Below are 15,581 nucleotides of genomic sequence, written 5' to 3' on the forward strand. Positions count from 1 at the left end.
ATGGCCTTGGCCATACCCTTCTTGTCCAGTGAACACCCCTCACAGCCTGGGCTTGGGGGGCAGGAAAGCTCCTGGTGAGAGCATGGGAGGCAGCAGAGGGGAGCAAGGGATCACCTGGGGTATTTGGAGGTGGCTGGAGAGGGAGTGGTCATGAGCACTCATTAATAATGATAATCATCACTCAGAGGTGAGGGCAGTGGGGTGGGTGACTCCCACCCTGGGGTTTTTTCTGTAGCACAGGAAAAGGGAAATGATGCTCTCACTAATATTTCTGTCAAGTCACTCAAGATGGAGAAACACAGACTCTGGACTCATGGTCCCCTTCCCTCCCCTTCCTGTCTCACTAATGGCAGCCTGGAATGGGCTTCCAGCCGGGTTAATTACCTCTAATTGCCTGCAGCTTTCTGGCCAGCCTCACCTCCCCGCAGGAGGGGCTGGCCCCAGTGGGAGCAGCTGTGCTGGGATGCTCCAGGAACTGCTCCTGCTGCCTCTGGCCACCTGCACACCTCCCCTGCTCAGCTCTGGGCATCCTTGCGAGTTCAGTTACTTGGGGGAAAACAAATGTTTTGGTTCCCAGTGGTTTGATGAAAAGTTTATAAATGTGCATATACAAATAGTGGGTTTTCCACGTGGGTTTGCTGTCACAGAGCTCCTTCAGCTGCCTGGTGCAGTTCATCTCCACTGCAGCATTTTGTATTTTCTGGGAGCTCTAATGGGGAACAATGACCCTTGAAAAGAGAGTTCAAATATTCCTGTAAGGACACAACAAAGTTTTCCTTTTCTTCCTACCCCAAAGCTAGGTTTTGTTTTGTGTGCTTGGAAAAAAAACCAAAACCAAACAGCTGATTAAGAGGTTTAGGTGCATTTGGTATCTGTTTACGCAAAATCCAGGGATTAGTTGTGATGAGATAAAAGCAAATCTGGCTTTATTGTTTCTCTTCCACAGTTAAGTGATCACAGAAAGAGCAGCCATAGCCCAACTGCTCAGACACACTATTTTCACGTTTGGCTGTTGCTTGTATTAGTGTTAAGTCAGACTTTGAAAGGAATTTTCTGCAAATTTGTTTGTATGAAGTTGGGCACAAAGCAATTCAAAGCTTGGCATGGAAACAGCAAAGGGGAAGCAATTCAGAAATCCAGGGAAACGAGCCTGGCAGCATTTCAGTGTTATTTACCTTCCTCTATAATCTCACTTGTGAATACTGGGACCAGTCAAAAATCTGTGTGCTCCTCTCCATTCTCCTCCTTCATTAACCTGTGGTACTAATTAACCAACAAACTTCTGGGTTTCACGTGATCCTCTAATGTCCATCACAGGTAATTCTGCTAATTAAAGAGGTGACAGAATGGTTCAGCATGGGAGTGCAATTCTGAGATGGAATGGACACATCTGTGAGCTGTGAGAGTGCTTTGAGTAATAATATTTAGCACTAACAAATGAAATTTTGGAACTCCATAGAAATTCATGCTTCAGGGTTTAAAGTTAATCTCTGTCAGGGTAAGACCACTGTTGGGCATAGATTATCCTGTGTTTACCAATTAAGGAATTCTTGGAAGGATTGCATCTAGCAGAGCATTTGATTTACTTGGGTGGCAGCTCTTACACCAGGTGCCCTGACCCAGGAGAATAAAGCAAAAATGGGCACGATTCCATGAATATAGGAGACATCAGCTGGGGTTTGTCATTGTGCTGGGGTTTGGGAGACTGACTGCTAACTTTGTTTTAGGCTTCCTCTGTGTTTTGGTACAATACAGGCAATTTTTCTGTGTCTTGGCTCATCTGCTTTCAAATAAGAAAATACAATCCCTCTTCTGCCACCTTTTCAGCTGAAACAAACACCCTTCACTGAGGAGGGGTCAGTTCTTCCTGTGGGCTGCTGCAGTCAGCACCAACATTGAATTTGAGGATTTTCAGTTTTAGCTGTGATGCTGCTGCCACTCTTGATGATAAGGATGACAGCTGTAGCTTTGCTTTTTCTGAAGTTTATTGGTTTCAGCATTTATTTTTATGTTTCATTTTCTTACAGTAAAAACTACTTTTCACATATAACAGCCTGTTAGTTTGATTTTTCAATTGTGAGGATAGATAGCAAAGACAACCAGGAGTTAGCAGAAGGTGAAGTAATTTGACAGTATGTCCAGAATCTGAATGAAGAAATGAGGGTTAATTTATGATAAAATGCTTCTTTTACAACATATTCTGTCTTATTCATACAGATTTAGTGAAAGAGATACCACAGCACAAGACACAGCTGAAATCTCAGGAGCAGGGGAGATGCTGTCATATAACTTCTAGCTGTTTGTTCATATCTGGCAATAAAATAAGTTATAGATGAAAAAGATGAGTTAGAGAGGAAAAGGAACTCCATTTGGATAAGCAACATTTCCTCATCATGTGCACATGAAAGTCAGAAATATAACTTAAGAAAAAACACAGAAATAGGGGAAAAGTGCAATCCTGGGAAATGAGAGCTTGAGAATCTGAAAGGCAGTCACTGCTTCAGAGAGGGAGGGTTTGTTTCTGCAGTTACTATGAAATCTCATGAATGAAAATGTCATTCTGCTGTATTTGTGCTATTATACGGTGCAATTCACTGGCAGGTAACCAGCTCTTTGAAAGAAAAGCTGATGGTCCTGTTACTGAGATGCTGTAAACACACAACCCAGAAAAAAATTGCCAGAGAGAAGGAGCTAGAAAATGCTGTGGTCTCTCATTAATTATCCCCTTGCCTTTCACCTTCCTGGCCCATCTTTGCTCTCCCTCTCTCCACCCCAGGGCATCACTTATCACCCATCTAGCCTCTGAGAGCTGCAAAATCATCCTTCAGTGCCTGTGTTAGGGCAATTCATTTGCACTGCTACTGTCCCAATCTTTCATTCCTCTCAGAATTGTGCCTGCAGGAGACTGAGGCAGGCAGAGAGGATGTGTGTGGGTGATGTTGGGGTGCTGGGGTCTGTGCAGCCCCCCCTGCTCACACTCCACACTGCTCATGGCCCAGCACCTCCGTGGGCTGCATGTTTCACTCATGTGCAACCTCCTAAATGCATTTAATTGATCTTCATGGCTCCATGTTTGTCCCCCACCTGGCTCAACACGAGGCTTTAATTGGCTGCCGTGTCGCACACATTAATAATGAAAATGGCAATTAGCTAAAATGGTGCTGGCTGTTTGGGTAGCTGCTCTGTGTTCTGGATCATGCATGAAGGCATGCCAGGGCTGCTGCACCAGCTGAGCACACTCAGCCTGGGGATGGGCTCCTGTGCCTGCAGCAGTGACTGATGCCAGTGCTTCATCCCAAAAAACAGAGACTTGGGATATTAGGTGACGCCTACAGAGCAGGTTTGTGTCACACCACTTGCAACTGTGAAATCCCTGAACACAAAATCCCTTTTCCACATCTCAGCCTGCAGGGAAGGTGTGAAGGCTGTTAGTTGCTTTGTAGGCTGGGGATGAAAGACCAGTGCCCCTGCTCTCAGTTGTTTCCCAGGGAGGTCTGAAGGCACCTCATGATGATGAGCTGCTTTGAAAAATGTAGCCCTTTATTTTGGCAACCTTTTGAAGATAAAATGTTTTTATTGTTGGTGTTTCCAGCTTCCAACAGATCCCAAATTTGTGATATTGTATTTGTGTCTCCCACCAGTCAGAATAAGGCAGGGCCACAACCACCTTGTAATAAATGGAAGAAAGGCAAGTGGCTTTGTCAGGCCTCTGATGAAATACTTGTGTTGGATTTTGTATCAACTTTGAGATGGGAATTGGGCTGGTTTTTGTTCATCTTTAGCTGACAAACAAGATTAAAATCCTATTTGTGCTCACTCTCTGGCTATTGTTGACACTGTCCTGTGTAATCCCTTCTGCTGGGTTATCAAACTCCATCGCAAAAATAGTCAGGGTTTATTCCCCCATCACTGAGAGGTGCTTTTCATATTCTAATCCTTTTAGGGTAAGGTGATTTGACACCTAATATTTCAAGACAAAATCTATTATGAAAGCAAAATTAAGCAACAACATTTATTCTCTGATTCCCTTTATAAACTCCAACATATCTTGGCACACTTCACTTTTGTATCTCTGAGTTATGCATAAGAGATGAAAGTTATCGCTGTAAAAATGTTAAAATCATTGAAGATGCTGTCACAGGTGACTATGATATTTATTCATGCTCATCTGGGGGACTTCTAAGGCTGATGGTGTGGTTCAATAGAAATTACAGAGTGGGAGTTTTTTTTAGCATTAACAGTTGTTAAGTGTGTCAAAGCTGGTGAAGTCAGAGGAGCTTTACAAAGACAAATGCACAAGAAGCCTGACAGCTGGTGAAATTCATTGATGGATCTGAGTAAGATTGATTGCAGAGAATCACCTCAACTTCTTATGTGTTGGCAGATTTTAAATTAATTATATTTTAAATGCTTTGGAAACAGACCTGAGAGCAAATTTGTGGAGCCCAACATAAGTGGTGGTTCAATAAATGAAAGATGTATAGAAAAGTAATCATCATTTTAGCTGTGTACAGAATGAAAAAGAAATCAAACACTGAAAATATTATTACAGTGCCATTAACATAAATCAATTGCATGCTCTATCCTCAGAATCTTTTTTCATTTCTGGTCATCCTATCTCATAAAGTCTTAAATGGTTATAAAAAGAGTGCAGAGATTGACAGTAAAAATGATTAGAGACGTGTAAAGATTTTTGTAAGAGGGGAGGCAGCAGCCTGGAACTGCTTAGAAAAAAGCTTTAGCTGCCCTAGGAGATTTGAGCAGCTCAGCAGGACCAAGGCAGCTGTAGGTGCTGAACGTGGTCCCCCTGTCCCCTTGCTCACCTGCACCCCAACCCTCAGGGTCCCTGCACTCTAAAAGCCATGGGGATTTTAATTCAGGACTGTGGAGCTGAGTGGCAGCTCCTGCTCCAGCTGTGGGTCACGCTCTGCACTGGGGACAGGCCAAAAACTACAGCCCAGCCTGGGCTCTTCCTGAGACTGGGGTTATGGAAACAGCCAAAATGTCCATTTTAAAAGGCACAGTTCTCTAAAACACAGGCTGAAGGTCTCACCCTCAAAAGCTGGTTCTATCCCATGTACCTCTTGGTGGAAATGGGATTTAAGCCTCTCCAGTCAGGTCCTTGCCCAGCTCCCTTGGTTTGGGAATGGCCAGCACAGGGTACCAGCTGGCTCTGGGGATTTTCACTGCCTGTCCCCTCCAGCACAAACTGCTCAAATCAACCTGCTGGAACTTCTCTATTATGCTAAAATATTTGCCACAGAGATACACACCAATTGTGCTTAATAGGATTTTAGACAACCCCCAGAAATTTCTGCAGGTAAAGAGAACTTTATTGGGCAAGCTAAATCAAGGATATGCTATCTCATGCTTTAAGGTGTAAGTCAGACATGCCGATTCAGGCAATGATGGTTCCCTTCTTGGCAGCTTGCTCTGCAGTTGTGTGCCATTCCTGGAGGAATGTTGGGATTCCCAGACATGAAACTGGGAGCTCCCCTGGGCACACCTCTCATGGCATTTCAGCAAAGGGGAAGGAAACCTGTCTCCCCTGTCACTGCATTTAGGGTGGGCTCAGCCCCCACTCCCACGGGTGCTTCTGGCACCTTTCTGCCTTTCTCCTGATAAAATGGAAGAGAGAACCAGTGTTTCTGAGGTGTAAATAATGCTTAACAAGTGGGCCTTGGAGTTGTAAAGGAACTCCTGCACTTATGCTATAACCATTTTGGTGGTTGATTTAGAGCCAAGTCCTGCTGGCCTGACTGAAGCAATTAGCCTGATTACTGCCAGAGGGATGCTCATGCAATTAAGGTGAGCAGTGTTTGCTCTCTATTCTGGAAAGCAGTTGTCTGTATGAAAGTAGTTGACACAGTGCAGCGGTGCTGAGGCAGGAGGGTGATGGGCTCTGAGACAAACCTTGGAGCCCTGACAGCACCTGGTGTCTCTCACAGAAGAAGGATGGACAGATGGACATTGTCTGACACTGCTCTGAGGGGAAAGCTAAAACCTGACAGTGAGAGACGTGTCCTGGGGTGTTTGCTCTGTGGGACTGCAACTGCTGTTGCTTCCCCAGCTTCTCAAAAGGATGGGACTGGCCAATTAGATCTACAATTGCCATTTATCAAAAAGAGCATCTGAAGTCTTCAGTGATGTTTTCCCCCCCTCTCTCCCTGCTATTTCTAAGACACCTATCAATGTGGTGCAGAAATACCATCTGGATACCTGGCTAGTGACCAGCAGGCTGTGGTATGTGAGGGTTTTAAATAGAGACAAGAGAATGGAGGGTGGAAAGGGTAGACAAGCAGCATGTTTTCATGGAGGCTGAAAAGGGGATGAATTAAGAGAAAAGCAAAGAAGGGCAGAAAATACCTTTTCTTCAAATTTTCACGATGAAAGAAGCAGGGTATGTTAAATCTTCTAGGAACCTCCCTAGGAATATTTAAACTGCTTGGGAGGTGTTCCTGCAGATGAGCAGGGCTGCTGCATTGTGGATGAACACTCACCAGAGAGCAGGAGCATCTCTGCAGAGGAAACCTCTTCCTGCCCTGCCAGGAGCAGCTCTGCACCTGGCTCTGGATGCCAGCTCTCCTCTGCATTCCCTCCTCAGATGTTTCACTAAGGGCAGGCACAGCTTTGGGGTCAAGGGCTCTGACTTATCCCTCCCCCTGAATTCAAGGGAATGTAGAGGTTTTATTTGATTCCACAGAAATCAAATACACTTTGCAACGTGGGAATTTGCCTTTTTGATGGATCTGAAGGGTTTGTGAATAGCCTAGTCCAAGGTTTTAGTGTGAAGCCACTTGTGTCATCTCGGTGATGATGAATTCACTCCTGTCAATGGAGTTTACTCTTTGTGTTAGCACTGTCCCCCAGGTGGGTGCCTGTGTGTGCACAAATAATGGCTCGGTCTGGCAGAACATCTTTGCTAAAAACACCTCACTTGTCAATTACTGGGGATTTTCCCTGAACTCTGGTGGTTCTGGAGCAGAGTTTGGGCTTCTGGTGTTATGACAGAATTTTGCAGGTTCAGTGATGACTTTTGACAGCTCAGGTCCCAGCAGGGAAAGACTCCTCTCTTGAAATCAATCAGCTTTATCACACATGAAAAAAGAAAATTAAAACCCACCTGAAACTCAAACCTGCTTTAACAGGGGCTCCTCTCTGACTGAGCTGTTACTGCAGATATCTCTACACAATGAGCATATTTATGTGGAGAAATATCAAGGTAGGTGCACCTATCAAAGACTTCCTGATCATGCTTAATGCACCAGATAAATAATTTTAAAATGCAGAGGAGTTTTTCTTGAGTTTTTAGTGAAAAAGCACATCCACATATGCATCTCTGAAGAGTTTTTTAATTAATTGCTTTCAGTCATTTCCTTTCATAAAATTAGAACAATGATGGAACAGACTGGCTGTGGAGTTTGGCTGAGGAAAGATTATACTAATCCACTTGAAATATGACTAAAACAGAAAGCAAGGAGAGATAAAAGCAATTTTTTTCCCCCAAGCTTGTTTACCTGTGACAAAACCCTTCCAAATCAGCTGCCCACAAAATACTGGATCATCTAACACTTGACCAAAAGAGGTCTTTCTTTGGACTTCTTGAGATATTTCATATCCAGAGTTTAGCAAAATGGGGGGATATGTGTTTCATGCAATTAATAATTAGGAGAGCAGCAAAGTTTTTAAAGAGCAGTGATACCCAGATCAGCTTGCTATATGGAATCAAACAAAAAGGGGGAATTTATCTGAATTTTTTTATATATCCTGAGGCATCACTGAGAATGGTTTTCAAGAGTCAGGGGACCTTTCATTTGCATATTCTCCAGTTAATAAAAGGCTATGGTTACAAATGAACTTCCTTTGTTCCCTCCATGGGTTACTGCTCCCTAAGCCTTGAACTATGTATTCTTTGTTGAAGGAATAAAAAGATGTCCTAGTTAATGTGATGCTTTCCACTCAGACTTTCCTTCCAAAACTCTTATTTTCCAGAGCAGTAAACTGCTCTGTGGAGATGCTGTTGTGGTTTGGCAAAGTCTGGTTTTCACGGCTGAATCAATTCTTTCCCTATCAGCCCAACAGCAGCTCTGGAATTCCACATATAAGCTTACAAATGGCTCATCAATAACCAGATGGGCCCTGAGGATCAACGAGCAGTGAGTGCAGACACACTGCTGTCCTTCTTTGCCCTTCAGCCCCACAATGTGGGCTCTGAACACACTGCTGTGGTCAGCCTGTGGCTGGCTGGAGCCTCTTTCTGCAGGTCAAGGGGGCAGAGCCATTCAGGGCTGTGCCTGCTCCCGACTCCGCTCTCCTCCTGCTTCTCCTGCACCAGCTCTGGAGTTTGTTGTGGACTCCCTCATGAGTCGAGACAATTTTCAGGAGGTTCCATGAGCTCTGAGGGCCAGGAGAGCCTGGAAGGTGCAGGAGTGGGTGGCTAGATGGGAATGGGAAGGCAACAAGAGAACAAGGAGCAATTCCAGCCCTGGGGCTGATGGGCTCCCTGAGCTGTCTCCCCGAAAAAGGCTCATAGACTCCTGACTGAGGTCAAGGAGTCAGTGTATTTGGCAGCTGCACTGAGGAGGACCTGGACACAGGTCTCCAGGAGGGTTTAATATTCCTTTATTCCCTCTGACTTTGATTTAACCGTGGGCTGTGATGCTTTAAGTACCAGATATTAATTAGAAGTGGAAGTAGGTCCCAAAGGGACCATACTCCACATCTTCTCACCCTTCCTAGTTTGACTTATTTCAGGTTACTACTCTGAAACATTATTTATGCACCCAGGAGCCTGACATTTATAATGCCTAAATAAATTTGCAAATAACTAATGGCTGTCAGTGAGGAGTACCACTCTGCTGAGGTGGAAAATAGCTTGCCCATGAATAAAACCTAGCCAAGTATATGGGATGTTTTCTGCAGCACTCCTTTAAGGCAGGCAATTACCTTGTCCCTCCTTTGGTATCACACCTAAACAGGCACAAAGGGACAATGCTACATGGAGGGGTCCCACCAGGGTGGCAGCCTTGGAGAGATGAATCTCTTTGGGCTGAAGCAAAAACTTCACTCTGAGCCTCTGGAAGGGAAGTGGGGAAGTGGGACAAATGCTCTTTTGGCTCCTCTGCTCTCCAAAACCCTTCTGGCAGTGGCACAATGCAGTGGCACAGAGTGGGAGGAACACCAAATTCAGGCAAAATTGCTGGGGACCTGTGAGTGGCTGGGGCATCCCATTTGGCAAAAGCAGAGATGGAAATTATTTATGGGTAGCAGGATAGCTTTGTAGTAAGAAAGAAAAAGTATCTGTACACATAATGGAAGTTTTAACAGTATCTAGGGAGGATTTCAAGTTGGGATTTAATTCCAGACTACATTGAGTCAATTTTTGTCCTAGCAAAGATTCTCTGTATTTGCTCAGATTTTAGTTCCCCTAATTCCTCTCATTCTCTTGCTCTCCCCAGGCAGTATCAGTCTGGTGTTATGTGTGCCCTGACAGAATATGAATACACATGTGTTGCCTGTAGTGACTCTACTGTGACTCACAGCACTTGCAATTTAGGCCCACTTCTATTTTTAGAATAAAAAAGGATATCTAGGATCATTGGACTTTAAAATCACTGAAAAGGTAAAAAGGGGCCATCTGATGGGGGTGTAACTGCTGGTTGCCTCTATGAAGTCCTAGCAACCCTGTTGATTTAGCTCACACCAGACTTTCTATATAAAGTACGTGGACAATAGAACTCACTCAGTGGGAGACATGAGGTTTCCTCCTATATGACATAAGAACAGTGCAAAAATATCTCAAAAGGCAAATATATTCATGTTTTATAACCTTCTCCCCTTGATTTGTTTCTGAGTAAAAGAGCTTGGTGTTTTGACAGCTGAAATTTTTGGTGTCTGTGAGGAAATACATTTGACAGAAATTCTTCACCCAGCTGGTTTTGACTGTTTTTAAACCCATATATCAGGTGTTCGTTTTCTTCTCATCTGCCATTTTCACAACTCTTCCATATCTCCATGGCATGTTAACAGTCCCCTGCATGACAGAAAGTAAACTCTGTCCCCCCCTAGCTTGGTGGCAATTTTGGTGAGCACAGGGAAGGATTGGGAGCAACGAATCCAGGGCTTGCCATGGGCTGAGTCTGGTGAGACCACAGACCTTGAGGTTAATGACCCAAATTCACTAGATTCACTGTTAAAAACTGTACTTGTATATTAGGTGTTGCTGCTGTTCCTATTCCTACCTCCTCTGTACCTGCTCCATGTGCCACTGATCCCTCCTTCTGCCATCCACCCTTATTTTTCCCATTTCATTGTTTTCTCCTGCACTCACTGCCTCACTGTTGGCTGTCCTCGTGTCGCAGAATGTGCAAGACAGGCACAACAGGAGAGGCTATAATGTGGAAAATTTAGAAATTTCCATTATGGTGTTTTTCCTGCTAAATTGGCTGCACAAACAGTTTCCACTGGCACTGTGGGCTTACTCTGGAGAGTTGGGGAGCCCATGGGGGCATGGCAAGAGCTGGGAGAGAATGGCCCATGCAGTGCACGATGGATGATGCCCACTATCCATTTTAGCAGAGATGCAGGAATCCAAACATTTTTCATGAATATTCATGTGAAATTGAAAGCTGTTTAACCTGGCTCTCACATCTGTCTGGTGGGAGCACTTCAGTGCTTATGTGTTGCTGGTATGAATACTTGCAAGATGTGAATTTTAAACCTGACTGAGTGTGATGGAAATCCAGTATGAAACAGAACACTTGGTTGTGAAATTTGCAATTCCTTTTCTGCACAAGTCAGCTAATCAAGGAACACCACAGGACTGAACCAAGCAACACAGTATGAATTTGCAAACATTTGCCATTCCCAAAAGATCTGGAAGCCAAGAAGTTGTTTGCTGAAGAAAGCCCTAAATAATATCAAATAAATAAATTAGAAAATTGCATGACCTCCACAGGAAATTCATAACAGAAAGGGCAAGTGAGATTCATGGCAAAAAGTACTCATTGAGCTTCTGAAGAAAGCAGGGAAATCCTTCCTCAGCACAGTGAATCAATCTGATGTAGTTTGCTTCACTATCTGCTGCCCATTGATGAATGATGGGAGATTTGGAGTCACTTCTGACAGACTCTCAGATGAATGGGTATTTGGTCCTGGCAGAAGTTTTTCCAAGTGGCCAATATTTGTGAGATAGTTTTGAGAGCAGATTTAGCTTTGGATCACGGGATTTGCCTTGTGTCATATTTTACACTTGAAAATGCCTGAAACATTGACCTCCTTCTGCTACACAATTTGGTTTTGCATTTTGCCCTATCTGGAGCCCTGTGTTCAGCCTCATTCCCTGAGCAGCACTGTCTGTATTTCCATTGCATCACCACCACCTTGGCCTTGATGCACTGCCCATTTCCCAGAGATGCTGAGGGATTTGCCCAAGTCTCCCAGAGAAGTCTGGGCACAGGTTGGACACAGTCTCCCCCCTCCTCATGGTTTTACCCCTTTCAGACCCTTCTCTCAAAGAGGTACTGCAGTAAAAAAACCCCCTAAAATTGTCTAAGCTTCTGGACAAAAGTGAGATGGAGAAGAAAAACCATATACTTGATTTCTGCATGCATTGCTCATTTCTGGCACAGATCTCATATCTCTGTGTAATAACTCTTTGATCCATATTGCAAACTGCTACAACAATTTCTTTGGGAGAAAGTTTTCACTGTTATCTTTATGTACTCAGTAGAGTACATAACATAGGTTGAAATTATTTCCCCCCAGATTTGCAATGCAAAGTAATGCAGTTAACTGAAAAGTTCTTGCTTGGATCAAATGGGAAATATTTATCTTTCTTAAAAGGAATTCTTACCAATTTCTGATCCAATATTGCTTCTTTTTGGCACAACCAGTATTCACTTAGACTGAAAGCACTTTTGTTGTTAAATTGTCATTGGTGTTTTGTTTTTAAATGAATTATATCACAACCTATTTACAATGCAATATAACACACTGAAGTTCTCCTTAAAAAGAACATTAGTTAGGATGAGTAAACTCAAATTAGTTGGCAAGTCCCTGCTATATATAATTCTTTTTCTGATGAAGATTTAATGAAAACAACCCGTCTAACAGAATTCTTGAAGCTGTGAGTTTTTGGCAACAGTATTGTAAAGTATCCTTAGTGACATCCACATTAAAGTAGATTTAAAATGGTATCATAACCTTAATTTGAAAATTTAGCACAGCAAGTGACTCCATACCTCTTGCTGCAAGATATGACTCTCAGCTTCTTTACGTGCATTTCTGATGGGTCCTGTGAGAAGCATTTCCACAAGCAGAACATTTTATTGTTACTAAATACCACTCACTCTGAAGTCCCTCTGTTGTTTGGGAATGAAACTTTAATGAAGAAGTTGAAACAATTCATCAACCCAGGGAACATCACACTCAGATCAAGCACACCGAATGATAAGGGCTCTGCATATGCATGGAAATATGATTTTCATTCATTATGTTCCTGCTGCTCATCCTGGTGAGGGTCACACACACAGAAACAGGAACCCAGCCCTGCCCAGGACCCCATGCAGACCCCACTGCCCTGTCTGGCCATGCAGACCTGACTGATTTTTGGACATTTTCTTGTCTAGTGACGCTAAACTGGCACAACATAAAAAAGTACATGATGCTTCTAACTTTGCTATCACCTCTTGGACTTGTGGCTGGGAAGAAACAAGGTTTTCCCAGGGGAAGCCTTCCTGTTGTCCTAGTGAGTGTTCATTCTCCCCCTCAGCCCTTGCTCACAGCCCTTTCAGCATCCAGCTGAACGCTGTGTACATCCTTCCCCACGCTGCCTTCTCAGGAGGAGGAGGGTGGCAGGGGGCTGGCAGTGACACGGGAGGAAATCGTGCCTGTTTCTGTCTGAAACTACATTTCTCGTCCAGCAAAACAATGCCAACAGTGCAGAGAAAGCTTTGATTATGCAAAATGGATGGGCACATCACGCCTTCTTTTGCAATAGGTTATAACCCAAGGAGTCCCTCACCCGGAAAATTCCTCCCACCACCTTCCCCCGCGAATGCTTTCCCCCTTTCAAATGACATCGGTGGCACTCCAGACACATTTTACACGTTAATAGCACGTCTCCCTCATCTTACAGGCTCCATAGCTTTCCTCTTCCCCTTTCATTTTAGGGCAGCTTCCCCATCTCAGAATCAGCCTGGACTGGCTGGATAGAAAAGGAGCGAAGTGTTTTCTTGCATGACCTCTATGCATTTTACTCCGCGGGAAGAACAACGTGGAATGCACACTCAGCAAGGCAGCGAGGCTGGAGCCAGTTTATCCTCGGGGCGTTTCTGCCATAAAACACGGGACTGACTATGCACAGCATTTCCACCCCTGGCTGTCCCCCCACGGCAGCGACCCGCGCCCAGCGCTGCCGCCGCACCTGCCGGGAGCCGAGCAGCAACAGCTCCCTTTGTTCCCCGTGCGAATCCTACCTCCGAGAGCTGTCACATCTTCCTCCGAGGCGAAGCCTAATTATTGACAAACAGAGATCCAGCGGAATCCTCCGAACTGCCACCGGTTGTGAAGCGCTGTCATCGCTCCCTCCCGGTGCTTGAACCTTTCTGGACCATTAATGTCACAACCCCTGCTAACTCATCGCTTAGCACTCGCTGCTCAAAATGTCTGAAATAGTTTGGGGGGATAATAGGAATGACAGGCACACTAGACAGCCATGCTTGAAATTAGTTTTCTCCAGCTGACTTAAAGGCTGTTTCGTAGTGCTTTTAGGCATGCACTCGGTGGCGTTTATTAACCTAGGCTAGACGTGCCATTCCTGCTTTTGTTCAGGGCTGTAATAGGATGGCTGCTAGGAACGCAGCAGCGATAGGTCTAACTCCATTCATCCCTCCGTAGTTCTTAAACCTCCCCGGGAGAGGAAAAGGCTTCAGTCATCCTTAAACTTACTGAGGCTGCTGTTTCTGCAGAGCAGGCTCTCACACATTGTTTTGAAACTAAAGAGAGAATCCCTGCCGGGGACGGAAGGTGCCGTAGCTCTGGCGGCTGCTGCGAGCAGCGAGAGGAGCCGGCAGCATCCGCCCCCACCGCAGGCTGAGGCTGGCGCAGGGCTCACTGGAAGTAGCGATTGGAAGCTGAAAGTTCCTAAAACTCTCCGAGGCAGCTGTGGCACAAAGAGAGCGAGGGGGGTGCAGGGACCGTGCTGTGCTTTGTGCGCACAGAGTCACAGATGTGCGCTGCGCTTCTCAAAAGGCAAAATAATGTTTGGAGATGGTGGAGACTCAGAATCTAAACTTCTGAGTAAGCAGCACCTGGGAAGATGGTGGGCAGGAGAAATGAGACCAAAGCACAGCACTGGAAGAGAGGTGGTGAGAGATGCTACAGGACACTGCTGTTTTCAGTAAAGCTGTGCTAATCACCAAATCCCAGCTCAGAGATATTTGTGCCCTGTGGAGATCTTGGAGCCTCTTTCTTCTTGGTGGTCAGTTAATGACCAGCCTAGGTCAAGATGCAGAAAGGTTTGTTAACATCTGCTATCACTGGTGTTGCTGATCCCAATATGGTCCCTTGTGGACAAAAGAGCCACCAGCACAGAGTTGTCTCTGCCAGCAGCAATGGCACACGTGGGCTGAAGGACTGGAGAGACACCCTGGAGCCAAGGCAGGCTGGGACACAGCGAGTGAGGAGTTGGTTCTTTCATTGCTTGTTCCACTCCTGCCTGTTTTTCTAGCACCACCTGGTTCACAAACCTTTGTTCTAAATGAAAACAGCATTCAGGAAACACCTCAGAAATGAATGGTGTTGGGAGAGATTAGGGAGGAAAGCAGATCACAGTGAAACCCCAGCTATGGCTGCCTCAGACCCTGGGAAGGAAAGGGTTAGGACAGCACTAATGGCAGATTTGCTTTACCAAACAGCAAATCAGTGTTTGTGCATAGCATGGGCCACTGGTCTCTCCTCCCTTTGCATTGGCCTTCACTGAAACCATGAGTGACAGCAAGCCTGCTGCTGGTGCAAGCCAGCCATGGATGGGGACATCTGGAGGGACCACGAGCCTGATGTTTGCTCTGAATCAATGCTGCTCCAGCAGAGCTGCCTTTGCTCTCTGTGCTTCCCCATGCCTGCACTTGCTGTTGCTCTTGGACATCCTCCCTTTCCCCCTTCACCCGCTGCTCCTTACACAGTCACTGGGTTGGAGGGAGGGCTCAAGGCTCCAGTTTTGTTTCTCAGTTTACAGTGGGGTATTATAGGCACATCAAGCTTCTCCCAGACTTGGTGGCAGCAAAGGGGACTTTGAATTTTTTAGGCAGGAATCTCAAGGTGGGCAATTACATGCTGACTGATAGCAGGGCTGACTGAACAATATCTGCTTTCTGAATAATTTAAAGAAATTTTTTTTTGGTGTCACCTATCTTGCATCTTTCATGTGCCCTTCATTCACCTTAAGGCAGAAAAAGAAATGGGAAAAAAAAGTTCTCATTGTCACAGGAAATATATTTCTGTTCCAGTAAGGGTCTCCCTGTACCATTGATTTGTAGGTGGGATGACACAGCAGTTCAAGAGACATAAGAGTCTCATTG

General features: G+C 45.0%; 1 protein-coding gene across 2 annotated transcripts in view; it reads right to left on the reverse strand.

The window, feature by feature from the left end:
* LOC139595096 (calcium-activated potassium channel subunit beta-2) overlaps positions 1 to 14,092 on the reverse strand; it is a 95,402-nt gene extending 81,310 nt beyond the window's left edge. The window contains exon 1 of one of the 2 annotated variants that reach the window (XM_071438041.1): positions 13,479 to 14,092. The gene's annotated coding sequence lies outside the window, so the exon portion shown is untranslated. The remainder of the gene's footprint in view (positions 1 to 13,478) is intronic. The other variant, XM_071438040.1, reaches the window with a different exon arrangement.
* Between the last annotated feature and the right edge of the window lie 1,489 nt (positions 14,093 to 15,581).

The sequence above is a fragment of the Agelaius tricolor genome, unplaced genomic scaffold (genome assembly GCF_023055355.1).
Source record: "Agelaius tricolor isolate 1412-34295 unplaced genomic scaffold, bAgeTri1.0.p SCAF_12, whole genome shotgun sequence".
Lineage (NCBI taxonomy): Eukaryota > Metazoa > Chordata > Aves > Passeriformes > Icteridae > Agelaius > Agelaius tricolor.